This window comes from Aythya ferina (genome assembly GCF_964211825.1).
Source record: "Aythya ferina genome assembly, chromosome: 2".
Classification (NCBI taxonomy): domain Eukaryota; kingdom Metazoa; phylum Chordata; class Aves; order Anseriformes; family Anatidae; genus Aythya; species Aythya ferina.
In genome coordinates, this window is record NC_140297.1 from 73,337,384 (window position 1) to 73,356,483 (window position 19,100).

Here is a 19,100-nt window from a genome sequence, read left to right on the forward strand (position 1 = left end):
AGATAAAAGTAGTTGTTGAAAGCTTCTTCTTGGAACAAGAAATGCCTATAAGATCCAGAAGTCTCACCTCACATTGATATTACATTTGAGAAGATTGCTTAAAGTCATTCACTAAAACCAGGAATGTAGTAAAAAGACAGACATGACATTTCCTGTTCAGATATGTCTTCAGTAAAGCACTCTTCTTGCAGTGTAAGTTCAAAGATATATTTTCCTCCAACTGTCACTAATCAACAGAAGGGTTCCTGGCTATCAGACAGTTAATCTTGCAAGCTTCTTAACAGAGAACTACTTAAATCACAATCTTTCCTTCTAAAAAAATATCTACTATTTGTTTGAAAGCTGTACTGATGAGACCAAGGAATTCAGTGGTCTGAGAGAGGTCAGTTTTGATAGATAGTTATTCTTTCCTTGAGTTATAGCACATTGCAGCTGGTTTCAAATAAAACAAACAAACAAACAAACAAACAAAAACACAACACAACTAGTCCCCTCCATGGCCCTCCCACTTTCCATAGAGTCCTTAAAGGAACCCACATAACTGAATACAGATTGCCTGCTGCATTACATTTTAGATTTATTTGGAATGCAAGTTCTTTCTAAGCACAATGAAGACAAAAATGCTTACCTCTCTTCCTCATCCCCAATCTAGGGAAAAGATTTGATTGATATTTCAAAACAGTATATATTATTTCACTACTTAGAATATAAAATACAACAGAATAAAATAGTTGTTTTCCACTGTATATTAGCTGCTTACTCCAGTTCATTTTATACTTGGAGTAGTACAGTTTATTTGCTCAGTAGTCCTGTTCCACATGAAGTGGAGTGAGAGGAGAGACTACCTATAATGATGGGTAGTGTAGAAGCATTAATATTCTACTAAAAGTAGAGAGAAAATAAATCCTGCAAAAAAATGCATTAGGTTACAGAACAATCATTGTTTCTTGTAGTATTTTGGACCTAGTGTGCTTATGATTTAACTTTAACTGCTTTCAGAGTAAGAATATCTCCCTTATCTTTCATGCATACTAGATGCTTAAATAAGGGGTGGTAATAGATTTGATTACTTTGTTAGAACTTATTGAATGTTCTAGATGGTGAGATTCTGGAATTGTTGATACATCATTAGTAAACTGGAAATAACTTCCTTTAATCTTATCAGCTGTAGGGATTTCTATTTGTTACTCAGCATTCCAAGTGTCTATGGTACAAAAACATCATTACACAGATGCATTTTATCAAATTTTCTTGACTAAAAGGACTGAAACTTAACATCTCTGAAGAAGGCCAATAGTGATAGTATTTTTCACATATCTGTATGACTAACATGATGAAGAATAGTCTCCAACCCTAATACTGTTCCCTTCACAGTAAATATGCAGAATTGAAGAACACTGACCATAATAACAGCAAACACAAAAGCTGTTAAAAAATCATTCTATGGAATTTTAAAATCTGCCAAGTGCTATAGCAATAAAGAATCACAGATCTGTAGGGTCTGGAAGGGACGTCCAGAGATCATTGGGTCCAAGCCCCCTGCCAAAGCAAGTTCCCTAGAGCAGGTTGCCCAGGTAGGCATACAGGTGCATCTTGAATACCTCCAGAGAAGGAGACTCAACAACCTCCCTGGACAGCCTGTTCAATGCTCTGCCAACCTCACTGTGAAGATCCTTTACTTCTTTTGCATATTGGTGCGGAACATCCTGTGCTCCATTTTATGGCCATTGCCCTTTGGCCTGTCCCCACAGACCATTGAAAAGAGATTGGTCATATCCCTTTGTCTCCCACACTTCAGGCATTTATGAACATTAAGATCCTCTCTGTCTTCTTTTTTCGAGGCTGAGCAGACCCAGGTCTCTCAGCCTTTCCTCATAGGGAAGATGCTCCAGGCCCTATATCATCTTTGTGGCCCTCTGCTGAACTCTTTTTCGGGAGATGCCTGTCTTGCTTTTTGTACTGGGAAGCCCAGAACTGGACACAGTACTCCAGATGAGGCCTGACCAGGGAAGAGTAGAGGGGGAGGATCACCTCCCTTAACTCGCTGGCAATGCTCCTTTAAATGCACGCATGCATCTAAATGTAGTTTTGCCAATAATATTAAACATAAAGGTACTAGGGCTTTTTTTTTTTTTTTTTTTTTTTTCTTGTTCAGTTACAGTGAAATCTCTTAATTGAATAAACAAGGTCATCTCAAAGCAGGACTAAGTTGTATTTGTCCTCCACTCCCTACATAGATAATGGTGTTGTCAGGTTTGATTGTATTTACAAATGAAATTAAAAATAAGTAAATGCAGAATTCTGCACTTCCTGCTTTGGTCAATATGTGCCAAGAGGAAGCTTATTAACTTATTAATAGTCTCTAAAATAAAAGATTTTTTTTTTCAAGCAATCAACAACAATAATTTTCCTATATTAACCAGCATAAAAATTAATAGCAAAGGGTTGCTTAAATGCAGAATGCTTCTGAAAAGGTTTATGTGGGATAGCAGATACAAGCTCTTAGAAAGAATATTTTTAATAGAATTTGAATCCTTTCTTAACATGAATTATGCCTTGGATGTGTTGAAGCATAAATATTTTCAAAATGAGACAGTTCACTCTACTCTAGGCCAGGGAAGATACTCTTAGCAAGGGTAGTCAGATTTTTTTTCAGGGCTTTTAATGTTGGGTGCTGGATTTCCTTTCCTTGCACTTCTAGAAATGCCCATCTATTTAAATAGTTCAGAAGCAAGATGGACTAGACTTTTAACTTAGATATTCAGTTAAGGCCTTAGCATTAGGTGAGCTGCATAAAGATGTCATTTTTCTTTATTTCTAGCAATAAACATTTTCTATTATAAATTTATCAGATATTTTCCTAGCTTTGTTGTTGTGTTCTTCCTATGTAGCAATTTAAAAAGTCCATTTTCCTAAAAGTTATAAAAACCATATCCTTAGTGAATGAAATGCGAAAAGAGTGTAAGTGATATGAAATAACCCTGTATCTCTCTTACAGACTAATTTAGGTAAGCCTTAAAATTATTGTAGTAATCTGCATAATGTCGCAAGTAAAAGTCCAGATTTTCAGACTTCATCATAATCTTAAAGTCAACAAGCACTGTTCAGATTCATTTTCACGTTTAATGCTTCATTGCTGTGCAACAATAAACTGTTAAATTCCCAACGTTCGTTCCCCTTCCCCTTCCCCTTCCCCTTCCCCTTCCCCTTCCCCTTCCCCTTCCCCTTCCCCTTCCCCTTCCCCTTCCCCTTCCCCTTCCCCTTCCCCTTCCCCTTCCCCTTCCCCTTCCCCTTCCCCTTCCCCTTCCCCTTCCCCTTCCCCTTCCCCTTCCTCTTCCTTTTTTCCTTTTCTTTTTTTTCCAGAAAAGCAGAACACAAGTACCTAAACAATTCACACTTTAAACAGCCAGCTAATGTCATAATTCTCAATATAAAATATCTACATGTATATACATGTACATGGGCAACATCTTAGTATCTGTCAAATTTTCTACAGTTCTTTCAAGTGACTGCAACCTAAGTTTCAGTGCTCCTTTGGTGGACCATAGTCTCTGGGAAAGGAACATATGCAGCAAAATCTGTAGATAGTTGAAGATGACTTTTGTGGAACATCATTTTACTTACAAAGAAAATCTCTAAATCCAAAACTGAAATAAAGTTGATGTAAGTAAGACAAACTGACTTCATGGTGAACTTGTAAGCACCGAGACGTTCTAACAGCATCTAAAATTAAATTGCCATCGTCAAAAGACACTTAGGGTCATATAATCATAGAATGGCTTGGGTTGGAAGGGACCTTAAAGATCATCTAACTCCAACCCCCTCCAACTCCATCTAACCCCCTGCCGTAGGCAGATCAGGTTGGCCCACTAGATCAGGTTGGCCAAGGTCCCATCCAGCCTGGCCTTGAACACCTCCAGGGATGGGGCATCCACAACCTCTCTGGGCAACCTGTTCCAGTGCCTCACCACCCTCTGAGTGAAGAATTTCCTCCTAACCTCTAGATCTCCCTCTTTTTGTTTAAAACCCTTCCCTCTTGCCCTCAAATTACGTAATTTTGTGCTTATCTAATTGCCTTCATGATCATTAAGTTTTTCAAATATTTTTGAAGTTTTGTTTTCAAGACAGTGCAAGCAATTCAAAACAAACCTTAGTGAACAATTTAATATCTGAAGAGCTGTTCGAGAAGTCATTTTCTATTATTGGGAAATGTTGTTGGAAAAAATAATGTTATCTGAGGGTATTAAAGATGTTTACATCTGTTGCATCTCTAAAGCTTTATACCTAAAGTACTTCCAGAATGTCATCACTCTAATATCTGTTAAAAGTTTAGTCTCGAGAATTACAGGATCCAAAGCCACTACAGGCTAATAGAGAAGCAATGTGTTGAACATGATAGTCTACTCAAGACTTGATTTCTTTTGCTTTAGTTTTATTTTTTAGTATGTTCACACAAAAGCTTTGGGAAATTTTAACATAAAATGTAAGGGAGGAAGCTTCACAACTGGTGGGAGCACCTGTACTGTGGGAAGGGGATAAAAAACATATAGGATTGCATTTTTTTTTCCTTAAAAAAAAAAATAATAATCCCATGCAGATTAAGAAAAGCTCATTTAAGACAATTAAAAACTCATAACAGTGCTTGTCTGAGGAATAGGCCAATGAGGAAGGAAAAGATTAGGCTTGTTCAGAATTATAGAATCATTAAGGTTGGAAAAGGCCTCAGATCATCTGGTCCAGCCATCCCCCCCCCCACCAATGTCACCCGCTAAACCATGTTTCTAAGCAATAAGTGCAATTTTTCCTTCAGTAACAAGGGTGACTCTACCACCTCCCTGGAACCTCCCTGGTTGGCAACTTGGCAAGTTGAGGCCATTTTCTCTTGTCCTATCACTAGTTATCTGTGAAAAGAGGTTGACCCCAAGCACTCTCACCTTCCTTTCAGGTAGTTGTAGAGAGCTATAAGGTCTCCCCAGAGCCTCCCCTTCTCCACGCTAAGCAACCTCTGTTCCCTCAACTGATCCTCACAAGAAATATGGTAAAGAAGAAGAAATCTATGTTAATTGGAATGGGCTGAGGACTACTTTGTAGAATACTTGGCACATCTCGAATGAGACTGGTAGAAGTTATTTTTGTGAGTGCAATATGATTAGTTCAATAGAGAGTGCTAATGAATACTGCAAGAATCTGGAAGGCCTAAATTTAGGAAGAACAAAAGTGTTTTAAAGTTGAGAATGTAATAAATTGTGGGTAAAGCCACTATCCATCATATTTTAGATATTGTAGCAGTCAGGTGAAGTTTCCTGTGACAGGAAGACGGGAAACATAACCCCCTTTTTTTAAAAAGGGAGAAAAGACTCAGGCCAATCTGTCACACCTCACTGCCTGTCAATGTCATGGAGCAGACAGTTTTCGTCCTGGAAACTGTACTAAAGTATGTGGAAAATTAGGTGACAGCCAACATGTCTTCACTAATGGCAGATTGTGCCCTTCTTGTCCTGTCAATATCTGATTGAGCAAAGAGTTGTTTTCCATCTTTTTTTATGGAAGTAAAAAGATGAGTAAAAAGCCCCTTCAAGTACTGAAACACTGCAATGAAGTCAACCTGGATCCTTCTCTTCTGTAGGCTGAACATCCCCAGCTCTCTCAGGCTTTCTTTGTCAGAGAGATGCTCCAGCCCCTTGATCATCTTTTGGTGCAGCTCTAACAGATCAACATCCTTCCTGTGCTGGGGGCTCCAGACCTGGATGCAGTACTCCAAGTGGGGCCTTACAAGGGAAGAGCAGAGGGGGACAGTCACCTCCCTCATCCTGCTGGCCACTTGTCTTTTGATGCAGCCCAGGATGCAGTCGGCCTTCTGGCCTACAAGCACACACTGCTGGTTAGTGTCAAGCTTTTAATCCATCAGAAGGATGTGGAACTATTAGAATGAGGAGGGCTGCAAAGATAATCAAGGTGCTAGAGCACCTCTCCTATGAAGACAGGCTGAGGGAGTTGAGGTTGTTCAGCCTGGAGAAGATAAGGCTCTGGGAAGACCTTAAAGCAGCCTTCCTAAAGGTCTTATAGACCCCCTAAAGGGAGTCTAAAATAAGGCTGGGGAGGGACTGTTTGTCACGGAGTGTAGTGGTCGGACAAGGAGTAATGGTTTTAAATTAAAAGAGGGTAGGTTTAGATTAAATGTAAGGAAGAAATTATTTACTATGAGAGTGGTGATGCACTGGAACAGGTTGCTAGAGAAGTGGTGGATGCCTCATCCCTGGAAGTGTTCAAGGCCAGGTTGGATGGGGTTTTGAGCAACCTGATCTCATGGGAGGTGTCTCTGCCCATGCCAAGGGGGATTAGAATTATATGATCTCTAAGGTTCCAATCCAAACCATTTTATGATTCTATGAAATTAAGTAATGGCAGGAATAAAAGAAGTTAGTAGCTGGCTGTGATAAAGTAATCAATTTCTCTGGGAACTGATAATATTGGAATTGACTGATGTTGTCTAAAACTGATTGAATGATGAAACAGTGATGCAGAAGAGCAATGTATTTTTTTTTAATGTCAAAATTATTAATAAAATTAAACTCATAAATAGATCATGGAATAAGTAAATTAATTTTAGGGAATTAAAAATGCTGACAATTAATTATGGAGTGAGATATGCAGAAAAATGATTATATATATTTCTTCAATTATAGTGTTAATTTAAACATTCATTTATTAATTACAAAGGGAGCAATCAAAGAATTAATGTAAATGTAAAGTCTGTGAAAAGCCTGACTGTATCAGATGTTTTTGGTGCAGAAAAAAGACCGGAGGTTGACAATGGAGAGCATGATAGCCTGTAACTTTTAAGACCCTACCAGGTCTACTATTTTTACCATATCACTTAAAACAGGGTAACAGAGGAGATGGTAGATTAAAGCAAGGTTAACACTGCTAAAATCAACACAGTTTACTGTAGTTCAATTTTGAAGAACGCATCAGATGTAGGAATTGTATTCTATTTGCACGGTTTATAACTGGGTTGGATAAGGAAAACTTAGTTTCCATTTAGGTGTCTGATTGCTGTGGAAATGCAAGATATGACTGCAGAGTAGGTTATCAGTGTCTGGAGCAGGTACTGCATAGTCCAGAGATAGTGTCTAAGATCTTTGGTAGGTTGAAGTGCGAGAGTTAATAAGAATGAACATTGTCAAGCTGCTCCTTCCTTTCCTGTCCTTCAAATGGACCCTCATTTGAAATATGGACAAATAAACAAATACTACTAGTTCATCTAATCAGACAATTCAAAATACTGTACACTGTAAGCCAATTGTTTTCAAAGTAAGAATCAGCGACTAATTCTTGAAATTTATGGCTTTTTTTTTTTTTTTTTTTTTTTTAATAATTATGCTGTTTAATGCAGTTCAGTGGCCTATAGCCCCTCACACCAGTTTCACAATGTTTCTGAAGGTTTGGTACTTATTGCTGTTGCTAAGAATAGGTTGTAAATCTATGAGCTGATACAAGTTAATAAAGATATAAAAATAACTAATACATGTACTATCCAACTGCATCAACACATTAGAACTTCTCACAGCAATTGTCAGAAAAAACTGACAGTTATTGAAACTCCTCCTACTCTATAGGTAAAAGGCAAGTGATTAGAAGAGGAAGTGGTTACTGAGTATGGAAAGCCTACTGAGGAAAGCAGTGAGCAACCACTAGACAAATTATTCATGTCAAAGGCTAATATTCCAGTGGTGCAACAGTAGGAATGGATTGGATTTGTACTTTTGCATTCCTACTCTGAGAGCACTTAATATGTTGCCCACTAGAGACAAGGGTTGCAATCAAGGCTGGGAACTAAATTAGTCATATAGATCAGTTGTAGTTCCTCTTCAGCTGTTACAAATAAAGGCTATTTGAGTGTCAAAATTCTGAAGAACTTTTTCCTCCTTCAGGAGTAGAAACTGGAAGTCCAGAAAGGTAAATTTATTGTTTGTGATGGTGCATAGTTGCACCATCTATGTTTCCAAGTATGTTCCATCATAGTTTCCAACTATGCCACGGAAACTAGTGTTTGGGGATAAAGAAAGGGGCCCTCAGAGCCAGGTCTGTCTCAGCAGCTATTGGCATCAAAGCATTTCTAGAGTTGCTGAATGTTGGATGCCATAAAGTTGTGATTCTTAGCAGACACAGAGACAATGTTGCACTTCCAGCCAATGTGGGTAAGAAGGTTATTGCCTGGTTTTCACTATTATTACTTTCTGCCTGCTTACTTTTACTAAATTCTAAATGAAAGTGACTGTCCACAGTGGCATGCTGTAGTTCTTTTTTAGTAGTGGGAAATGATAGGTGCAGAAGTATTTCAATTTGTTTGGAGGATTAAAATTGAAAGTATGGGAAATCAGAATGTGTCTTCCTTTCATCTCAGTTTTGTTCTAGTGTGACTTGGGGTGAGTTACTGATTCAGTTCCAACGATGACATTATGTGCAGCATGGGAAACTTACTGGGTTCTTCATAAAGCCATTTGAATAGTGGAATTTATTAAAGGGCAAAATACTGCGGTTGCTACTATGCTTGGAAGATTCAGGACTGTAAGCTGTTATGAGGGGTGAAGCTGATAGCAGCATTGGTTAGTAATGCAATTGAGTAATTTTTTGTTATATTGTCTTGTTTTCAGTTGCAGTTGCTTCTGTAGTTTAAAATGCTTATATTTTTTACTGTAATATAAATATTAGATTATAAATAATGTCTCCAGACAGAAGAAAGGTTAATAGCAATTGAGACTCAGTCTTGGGAAATTAGGAGAAGATGCCAACTTGAAAACTCAGGCTTTTATGGAAGTACTTAAAACGCTTTTCTTGATCCTCTGTGGTATTTTCTACTGTGAAGGAGTTTATAATGCATGTATAAACTTATCCTGGAGATATTCAACAGAACCTACACAAGTGTCACAGATTCTGTTGCATGCTTTTTTCCTCTCTCCCCTCCATAAGTGTTAGGCATGGTCTGGAAGCAGTCTACAAGGTCTGTTTTTTGCTTTTAATATACTGAGCAGGGCGTATTCTAATGACAGACATAAAACAGTGGCAAATCTGGGAATGGTTACAAATGCTGTTGGTCTGAACATTTTAAACGCTCGACATATTTGAAATTAACTTATTGTTTTGGGGGATGAGGTCTTAGAAAAGACTTAGAAATTTAATTAATTCTTAGAAATTCAAAAATGAATTCCCTCATTTTGTATTTCTCATTTTTCTTCAGTTCTTAGTTATGCTTTCTTAAAAATATTCTGCTATGTGGTGAAGAACTGGTAATAGAAGACTACCTACTACATGCAGAGAATTTTGATCATCAGTCATAGTTCTGGATGAAACTATAGTGTTTGGAATGAGCTACGCAGGCTTTTTCTTCTAGGTGAGAAAAGAAGGTAGACTGTTGCTGATACTGAATATTTGCATAATCAAAACATTCAATCATTACTTTGAAGCGTTATGTAATCAAATTCTTTCTTGTCAAACCTCCATTATTACATCTCTCAGAAAGCAGATGTATCATGCTTTCACTGATATCTAAACAAAAACAGAACAAACAATAATAGAAAAAAGTTTTTTTAAAAAAAACAGTGAGCTTAAAACAAGTTCAGGCAAAAAGTGCCGAAGGGAAAATAAGCTTTCTACTTTAGTGGTCCTCTGAGAAGATCCTCCTGCAGTTATCTTTTCTATTCTATCAAGGGTGTTCAAAGTAAACTAATTTTTAAGTTTTATTCATTTTACCACACAGGGACAAACGAGCTCGGTGGAGTAACTCAGTAGAGAAGGAGTCACTGACAAATGTGTTAACAAATCATATGTCCTGTGGAGCTCCCTTCACTTTAACTTTAATTTTTACAAGGTTAGTTATAGTTCAATATTGTAACAGTGGCATTATGGCGTGGTATGGAAATTGAAAGGATTTTCATCTTAGTCTAATTAACTAAAATGTTACCATATTTCAATGGAGAAAGTCTCATGTCCTAAGTGAGAGAAAACCATTATCTCACATCTAATTGGCACAAATTAAAAACATTGCATAGGTGTTTAGGATGGGTGATGGAGTGTTTATGCCAGTAGCGATCTTCAACAAAAACCCACTGACTCCATATGGGGTATTTTATACCAACATCTTTGCATAGCAGATGTCTCTTTGGGAAAAGCTTTTAATTATTGGGATCAAGAGCAGTCTACCACTGATCATTAGAGTGTGGAGATCCAAAGTGGAATGACTGGTACCATACACAAGTACTTCAGTCTAAGCATGGGTCATTACATGGATTTGTCTGGTTTATAATGTTTCTGCAAAACTTTCAGAGATTTCGGTCTATCTAGAAAATAAGGCAATTCCTGGAAAATATTTTCTTGTTGTCCTTGTGATTTCAGAATATGATTTGTTGGGAATGTAAACAAATAGTGCAGAAAAGATTTCTGCATTGTCAAAAGTTGCGCCAGGGGAGTTTTAAGTTTTAGTTTTAGGTTGGATGTTAGGAAGAACTTCTTTACCGAAAGGGTTGTTAGACATTGGAATGGGCTGCCAAGGGAAGTGATGGAGTCACCATCCCTGGAGGTCTTTAAAAGACGTTTAGATGTAGAGCTTAGTGATATGGTTTAGTGGAGGACTTGTTAGTGTTAGATCATCGAGTCCAACCTCTGACCTTGAGGTCTCTTCCAACCTAGAAATTCCGTGATTCTGTGAAGTTAAAATATACAAAAATTATTGGAGTATAGTTTTATTTATTTGTTATAAGTATATGAGCAAATACAGATTCTCTTGAAGGCTTTATATATTCCTTACTTTTTTTTTTTTTTTTTTTTTTTTTTTAAATCTATTTTGTAAGTAACCCTGTTAGAAATAGTGCCTCTAATCTCTGGTGACTTGTCTTCTCCACAACCCTCTACTCCACAAAGAGTTCTGAGAGCTTTCAAGGGTTCCACCCCTTTAAATACAGAAGCACTTCTGTTGACAAATAAATAAATAAATTAGAAAATGTACTGAACATGACAAGAAAAACTTATTTGCTATTTCTGGTTAGGAGAAATAATTGAAATCTGTTTACTATTAAGTCTTTCACATTTTATATGGAAATGAAGAATCACCCACTCCAAGGTTACCTGCTGTTCACTTTACCATAACACCTACTCTTTCAACGTTTGTTATTTGAGTTCACGTTCTGACTGTCTTTTGCAGCTCATTTTAAAATGAAACATAGAATAGCCAAGCTTACTGTCTCTTAGTATTAAAATTAAATAAAATAAACTGATGGATTAACTCCAGTCTGAGGAAATTGTAGTCACATACCTGTTTTAGCAAGCAGAGAACATAAAAATAAATGCTCATAACAAACTGTCAGGTTATTGGTCCATTTCTCTCTGTCTCTCTTTTTAAAGTTGTAGCTATGCTGCTCTGCTTTCCAGATGTTTAGAAAATTTTGTTGTTTAACAGCCCATATACTACAATTGCTAGCTTATTTTTGTGTCATTATAGACTTTATCTTAACTATTTCTTCTTCCTTGCTAATACTGCTACTACAGCAAGCATATTTATAGACAGCTCTCTGCCTTTCTTATTGCAGTGGTGAATAAGCAAAGTGTTTTTAAACATTTATTGTAGACTAGAAAGTCTCCTGATCTGATTAATTGGTTTTGGTTCCTTTCTGGTTTATCTGGGAGATTTAAAATGATAGACAGTAAAAGATCACAGAACTGCCATCTCAGCATCAAAGCCACTCCTCATATTAGAACAGGGATGAATATGATATAGCCTTGAAAGACTTACAGGACTGAAGTTTTATGGAAAGTATGGGATAGGCCCCTTTGATATGCAATGGCAACCCAGGGCAATGACTTTGAACTTCAGCTGGAGAGAGATCCACAAGGGCAACAAAACATTTTCAGTATCTGGTAGAGAAACAAAACAGTTGTCATGATATGGTGCAGCCCAGTTCTGCACTGGTGTCAAGGCAATCTGAGATAGTTTTCATTGTAGGAACAAAACGCATACCAAAGATAGAAAATATCAGAAGTCATGTATTTTCTTGAACAGGCTATGTGCTGGGGACTGGTGGCAGCTTAACTACCATGGAAGCTGGGACCAAAGGCTGAGAACAGCAACATAAATATAGAAGGTTAAGGGCATGACTGAAAAATGTCTCCCTCTAATGATAAAGGCATAATACATAAATTCTGTGTTACATAATATTACATAATATTATTACATGTATTACATAAAATACATAATATTCTGTGTTACTAAATCCTTTTAAATGAGTTGAAACACAGTAGTAGCTATTACATTTTGTCATATCTTATTGTGTTGATGAGGCAGTAGACTAAGATGGAGTTAATAGTGCTGGAGTTTCTATTTGCTTATAAAAATCAATGGAATTTGGAGAGTAACAAGTATTTTACTGGAGAACTAGCTGCAGATTAAATTGCATATTTTTTCTTCCAAGCTTCTATTGTCCTACTGATCCTATAAATGTTTGTAGTAAATATGCAATCAAAGCAAATTGCAAAAACATGAGAAACTGTGGGGAAAAATTCATTTGCATTCACTTTTAATAAGGCTGTAAATCCTCTTAATGATCTACTGTTGTGGTTTAACCCGACTGGCAGCTAAACACCACACAGCCGTTTGCTCACCCTCCCTCCTACCTCTCTGGGTTGGGGGAGAGAAATGGGAAAGTGAAGCCCATAAGTTGAGATAAAGACAGTTTATTAAGACAGAAAAAAAATAATATCAATAATAACAATAATGACGATAATAGTACTAATACTACTAATTTGTATGAAACAAGTGATGCACAATGCAATTGCTCATCACCTGCTGACCAATGCCCAGCCTAACCCTGAGCAGTCTGGCCCCCCCACCCTGGCTAGACCCTCCTATATATTGTTTAGCATGACGTCAGATGGTATGGAATACCCCTTTGGCCAGTTTGGGTCAGCTGTCCTGGGTTTGTCCCCTCCTAGCTCTTGCTGCACCCCCAGCCTGCCCGCTGGCAGGACAGAGTGAGAAGCTGAAAAGTCCTTGGCTTGGTGTAAGCACTGCTCTGCAACAATTAAAACATCAGCATGTTATCAGCACCCTTCTTGTTCTAACCCAAAACATAGCTACTAGGAGGAAAATTAATTCTGTCCTAACTGAAATCAGGACAACAGTGATTCAGGCATTTGCTAATGTAAGAAGCATGCAGTAATGCCGGGACCCACTCTTTTTCTTATTGAAAATGATTCCAGGCTTGTTAGCCACTTTTGAGAGCTACTACTTACTTTCATTTGTATATTAAATAGTGGACAGTTATTGCATTCCTAGACAACCACTGACTATTCCTTTATAGCTAAACTATTGAATAATGAATCATTCTCTGAATATGTTAAGCACTTTTTAATCCCTTTATAACTTAATTGGAACAGAAATCACATTTTTTTTTGAAGTATTTTTCAAAAACTAACTAAAGTTCTGATATCAAAAAATGTTTCATCAAACAAAACTTATTTTCAGAAGCATAAGATCTTTACAGAAAACTAGTTTATTTCCAGGTTATAAAATGCTTCGGAGATTACATGTATATTGTTTCAACTGACCTGCACTGGTCTTTATTTGGAGAATCGCTTTTGCTCCAGCTCAACCTGTGAATTAAGGCTCTAGAGCCTTAATTCACAGATACGCTAATTTGAAAGTAGAATCAGTCTGACATGTGAATGTGTACTCATCATCAATGCAAAGTCATTTTTTCTTTTTTTTTTTAAAAAAAAAAAAGCTTTTTGCACTGTTTCAAAACTCTAGAGAGTGATAACTATATAAGAAAAAAATTATAATTTGTTTCCCACAGGGTCTCATATTTTCCCTCATGTCTAGGGAAAAGTCCACAGTGGGTCAGATTCAAGAAGACAATTACTTTGGCTGCAGTACAGCTGCTGCAGCTTACAGTGATACACCTCACAAGTGCCCGAATTTGTTTTCTTTTGTTGTTCTTCTGAAGATGGTGGTTCAAGAACTTCAGACTTTGTGTTTGTTTTTTTTGTTTGTTTGTTTTTTAATGTATACTAGGGCAAAATTTTCCCCCAGTAATGCTGAGTGTTCTTTCTACTCTTTATTTTGTTCTTCGCCTGTGTAGTAGTTGCTGTCATAATGAGGAAAGGAGAAGAAAAATATGCTCTAAAAATATTCAGTCTTGTTGTTTACATTACATGGCACTTTACACTAGTTTTTCAGGGGGCGGGGATGGGTGCTCAAACACCGTAAGCAAAATTGCTACACTTCACATGTTAGTAAAGCTTGTATAAAAACAAAATATGCAGAATGGCTTCTCTTTATAGCCAAATGGACAGTCTTTCTTACATTGCAAAAAATGTATTTTTGTGTCCTCCAGGAGTTGAGCTGTGATTAAAAGTTATTTTTAACTGACAACTTGTATTACATACAAAGACATCTACTGGCTTGGGTCACACATTGGTTGAAATGAAGTCACTCTGTACTTCAAACAGTGGAACAAAGTATATTCCAAATAAATATTTGAAAGCACATTAAAAGCTTGATCTTGTCTCAGTGATTCTGGTCTTAGAATGTCTGAATGTGCAGCAGATAGAGATTGAGGAAGGAAAGGAAAAGAAGAAAAAGAAACACATTTAAGAGCATTGCTGCAGTTTGCCTTTGTTTTCACTGACCATGTTCCCAATCCGCACCAAGGCTGTAGTTATGTTTTACTTCTCAGAACTTTGTTACTCTATTGTGCAGAACAATGATTCCATCCTTACATTCCCCTAAAAAATAGTAAACTGTTGTGTTAAAAAAAATTGGTTGATCTCACATCAACAGAAACTACTTGGAACAATTTGCCACAAACATTGCAACAAAGCTATTACATCCTTTCATTTTATTTGCATATGTAATCATATTTCCTGGAGGGGCTTCTTGATATAATTGTATTTTTAGTTAAAGCTGTTAGACAAGTCTCAGCTGTTATTTCCGTTTCTGGATCAATGGAGTCTAAGCAATTGATCAAATAGAGGATTGGATTTGAATTCTTCAGTACATAAAATATTAAACAAACAAGCAAGAGTATCTATTCCTTTGATGTAGTAAAAGTAATAGGAAAAAATATAGTTACTTTGCAAAAGTGCATTTCATTCTTGAGCTACACTTGGAAATTTTCTCCCTGAAAAAAAAAAAAATATATATATATATGCTGGGATATATTGGGATATGTGCTAGGATGCCTGATCAGAATTTTAGATGACCTGTGGTTTGTATCCAGGATTGGATGCCAATAACACTTTTCTATTTAATTATTTTTAGGTAACTTAAGTTGCCTGCAGGAAGATTTGGGAAGAAAAAAGACCTCTGTGAGTCCGAAATGATAGTATGATAAATGATAACTAATGATATAACAAAAATTTAAGGAGTTCCATCACCCAAAAAATTGATTGCAGTTTGAGATTTCATTTCTAAAAAAATACTTTTATCAAAATGTCAATTTACCAACAGCTTTCTGTTTAAGCCACAGTTTTGCAAATATTATTTAGCTTAGTAAAGAGAGGTTGCTCAGATTTGGATTCCATTCTAATTTAATTCCTTGTTCTAGTTGTTTATGAAAACTTCCTTTAGAGATGAAATTTCTTAGAATTAAGAATTAAAACTCTTGTTCTGACAAACTGGAAACTCTAGAAGAGTTGACAGTTATTCCTGTTCATCACTCAGCACTTGTAATTGCATGGGTCTTATGAAATGACCAAACAACTCAGTGAAAAAAATTAGATGATAGAATATTATCTGTTTAGCTACTTTTCTAAAATATTTCCTCTGTTTGCTAGAGCAGTCAGAATCTTTTATATAAAATGGATTTTAAAGGAAATTAGAAATACAATTTCAGATCAAATCAGAATTAAATGTTTCTTAAGGTATAAGTATGGTCTTTTATTAGTCACTTCTTTAAAGTAGAGAAAATATCATTTTGAGTCTCTATCACTAGTTTTTCAAGGATTTTCTATTTCAAATGTTGTTTTGCACTTATTCCTTCAGCAACTGGTAATATACATTTTTACTGGGGAGGCTTTTTATGTATGTAGGAAACATCTCAAGTATGGATTTTCTATTTTTGTTGACATATATATTAATATGGAACATATTACTATGGCATATAGTAATATATATATGGAACATATATAGATGGAATATATATATATAATATGGAACAATTATATTTCAAAAAACAGTATGTAAATTTTCATACAGGTATGTAAATATTGCAACTTAGAGGACCTGTTTACTTGCAAAATAGACTTTTCTCATTTTATTCTGCATGATAAATCTTAGCCCTTTAAAGAAAAGTCAAAGGTAACTGACCTGCATGAAAGGGCATGCAGCAATTATTTTCCTGAGGCTTAATAGGAAATAAAATATTTCAAAAGGAATGTGAAATAATGGTCAGTTGAAGCAGGCAGAGTAGAGTCTGGATAACTTTAATCTGTAATATTTTTAAATAAATAATCACAGAAGACAGGACAAAATACGTCTTTAGTGCTGGGATGGGTATATGCATTGACAATATTTTGTCTCACATGAGCACAGAAGTGCAAGTAAAAAGAAAGAGGCACGTAAACTCATTCAGGCTGCCAAACAGAAAGCTGATAGTAGCTCCATTTTTGCTGCTACAGAAACAGATAGAAAACAGTAGACAGAAGTTTTACTAGTAACCCATGTGTTGGTCTGTGGATTCATCTCAGATGAGTTGATTGTTCTAGTATGAAATCTAAGTTAGCAGCAGCACCTTTCCACTATAAGCCCTTGCACATTCTGCTTTATGGTTCATTTGCATAAATTACTTGCAGAACAGGAGTATGTCTACAAAGGTCACTGTTATAACTAATGATTTTTATTTCTTTTTTTTTTTTTTTTTTCCCACAAACATAAATGCCATATGCAAATTTAAATGACTGTGAAGATGCAGTGATTATTATTCCTGGTTCAATTTGCTTATAGACCATGGTAATGAAGATATATGAAAAAAAATCTCACAAATACACTAATATTTCAAAAATGCTTATAAGTAAGGTGAGTAGAGTGAATGAACATGAATGTCTTCTATTTAAAAACCATTTTTATTCTAAAAATTGAAAAGTTTTGACAACAAATGTAGCTTAGGCTAAGTAAGCCACTTTCTAGTATTTTAAACCTCACATCTGAAAGTGCGTTTGTTTATTTGTTGTTGTTTTATTCTATTATTTTATTATTATTATTATTATTTTTTTTTTCAGGAAACTATGCTCTTTGAGGAATGTTTGTATGGTCTAGTCTCTGTCTACTAATTAGTAGGCATAGGTTTCTGATAAATATTTTACAGCTTAAATTGCTGCCCTTGCAGAAAGGGTTATAATTTGTATTAACTCATTTAAAATGACTACTGATTAAAGTAAAGAGCAGCTGCAAAATAGTCTTAAATATTTTTTTTTTTTCATTTTTTAAATATGAAAAACTCCAAAGTTTTCACTTAATTGTAAATATATATATATATATATATATATTTTTTTTTTTTTTCCATCTTCTGTGTGTAATACCATTTAGATAGAGCATTCAGTAGGTAATATTGAGTACTTGCTTGCATAATTTTACTATAAGAATATTTGGCATGCCATTCTACATCCTAAATCACCAGTCTTGATTCAGTCACAACTAAAAATATAGGAGATCATATTTGGGATCTTCATTACATATCCTCTGCCCTAGCTTCAACTTTCTTATCCTTTCTTCCCCCCTTTCCTTTTCACAAAGTGGTTGTAGTAAACAGCCAAGGTGAAGGACACCTTCCCTCTTCCCTGAGCAAGGAAGATGTCTTCAATGCATGTTATGTGTAGTTAGTGTCTCTTAGCACACTGCAAAATCATGCTTTTGTTCCTGAGATCTTTCAAAAGGTGCAAAAAAGCTGCAAGCATCTCTACCTGCTTTTATGCTACGATCCATAGCTTATTGTAAAAAAGAGGCTATTGTATCAGAAAATCTAAGACCATAAATAAAGCTGAAGACCATAAATAAAGCTTTTGTCACAGCTTGCTACTGAATACTGAGAATGTGTGCATTACACACTGCTAGCTTCTGCCATGTCTGCTCTAATGATCTCCTGGCTTTTGATACAGTAGTGTGGCACGTGCTGTATTAACCAAAATGAAGCACATTTTGCAACTGATGAATATTTTTTTCTAAAGCTGGACTTTCACCTTTTTGTAACATATGTATTGTAACATATTTATTTAAAAAAAAATAGGAAAAATAAACTTTTCTCATTCATGATGAGATGCTAAAAATCTACAGTAAAATTTCCTTATCATTGGACAGTGTCCCTTCAAACTCGTATGTTTGCTAATTCATTTCTCTTATTTTTTGACTATTATATTTTTAATGCATCTTCCAGTGCTAATATGTTTATCTTAAATGCATATACATCCTGTTCTCATGTGGAAAAAATCATCGTTTGAGATAGATGTCAGATATAGTTGATAATACATATAATTATTGTAAATCTTTTTCATCAGTGGGTTTAGCAAGCATAGATACCTTAGTACATCTTGAAAACATTAAATTCATCTGTTCATATTTTAAAAGTTAGTGTAGACACTTAATGGAGGGATAGGAAATGTATTTAAAAGGCAGCAAAACAGCTATTAACCAGTCATAATACATCTGTTTAAATCCATGATTGGTAGAAATACAATTTAATCCATGTTGTCAGTAAAATCTTTGGATAAGTAGGGATTTATCCATCAACTTCATCAGTTGTTAGTTCTAATGATTTTTTTTTTTTTTTTTGGTCTGAAATATTTGTATTTTGCAGAGTAGGAAGCAAATGGTGCAGAGCAATGATATTCTTCCTAATTTACTGGAATGCAACATCCTAGTTTAGGGAAGTAACTGCCCTTAGAAAGATAATTTTTAAGGTTCTTGTTGAAGAACTTCCTGAAGCATTTGGTGTGAACCACAACCTGCCGTGATTGAAGGATATCTTTTCAGGTCAAAAGTTAAAGCCAAGGAGATAGCAGAAAATATTTAGAAGAATTATCACAGAAGCAGAATAACTATCATTTATCATTAA

At 35.7% G+C, this 19,100-nt stretch overlaps 1 long non-coding RNA gene across 1 annotated transcript in view; it reads left to right on the forward strand.

The window, feature by feature from the left end:
• The window catches only part of LOC311431346, a 212,629-nt gene that overhangs the window by 26,241 nt on the left and 167,288 nt on the right, over positions 1 to 19,100 (forward strand). Inside the window, exon 2 of the long non-coding RNA XR_014689367.1 lies at positions 15,314 to 15,360. This is a non-coding gene — a long non-coding RNA (uncharacterized lncRNA). The remainder of the gene's footprint in view (positions 1 to 15,313; positions 15,361 to 19,100) is intronic.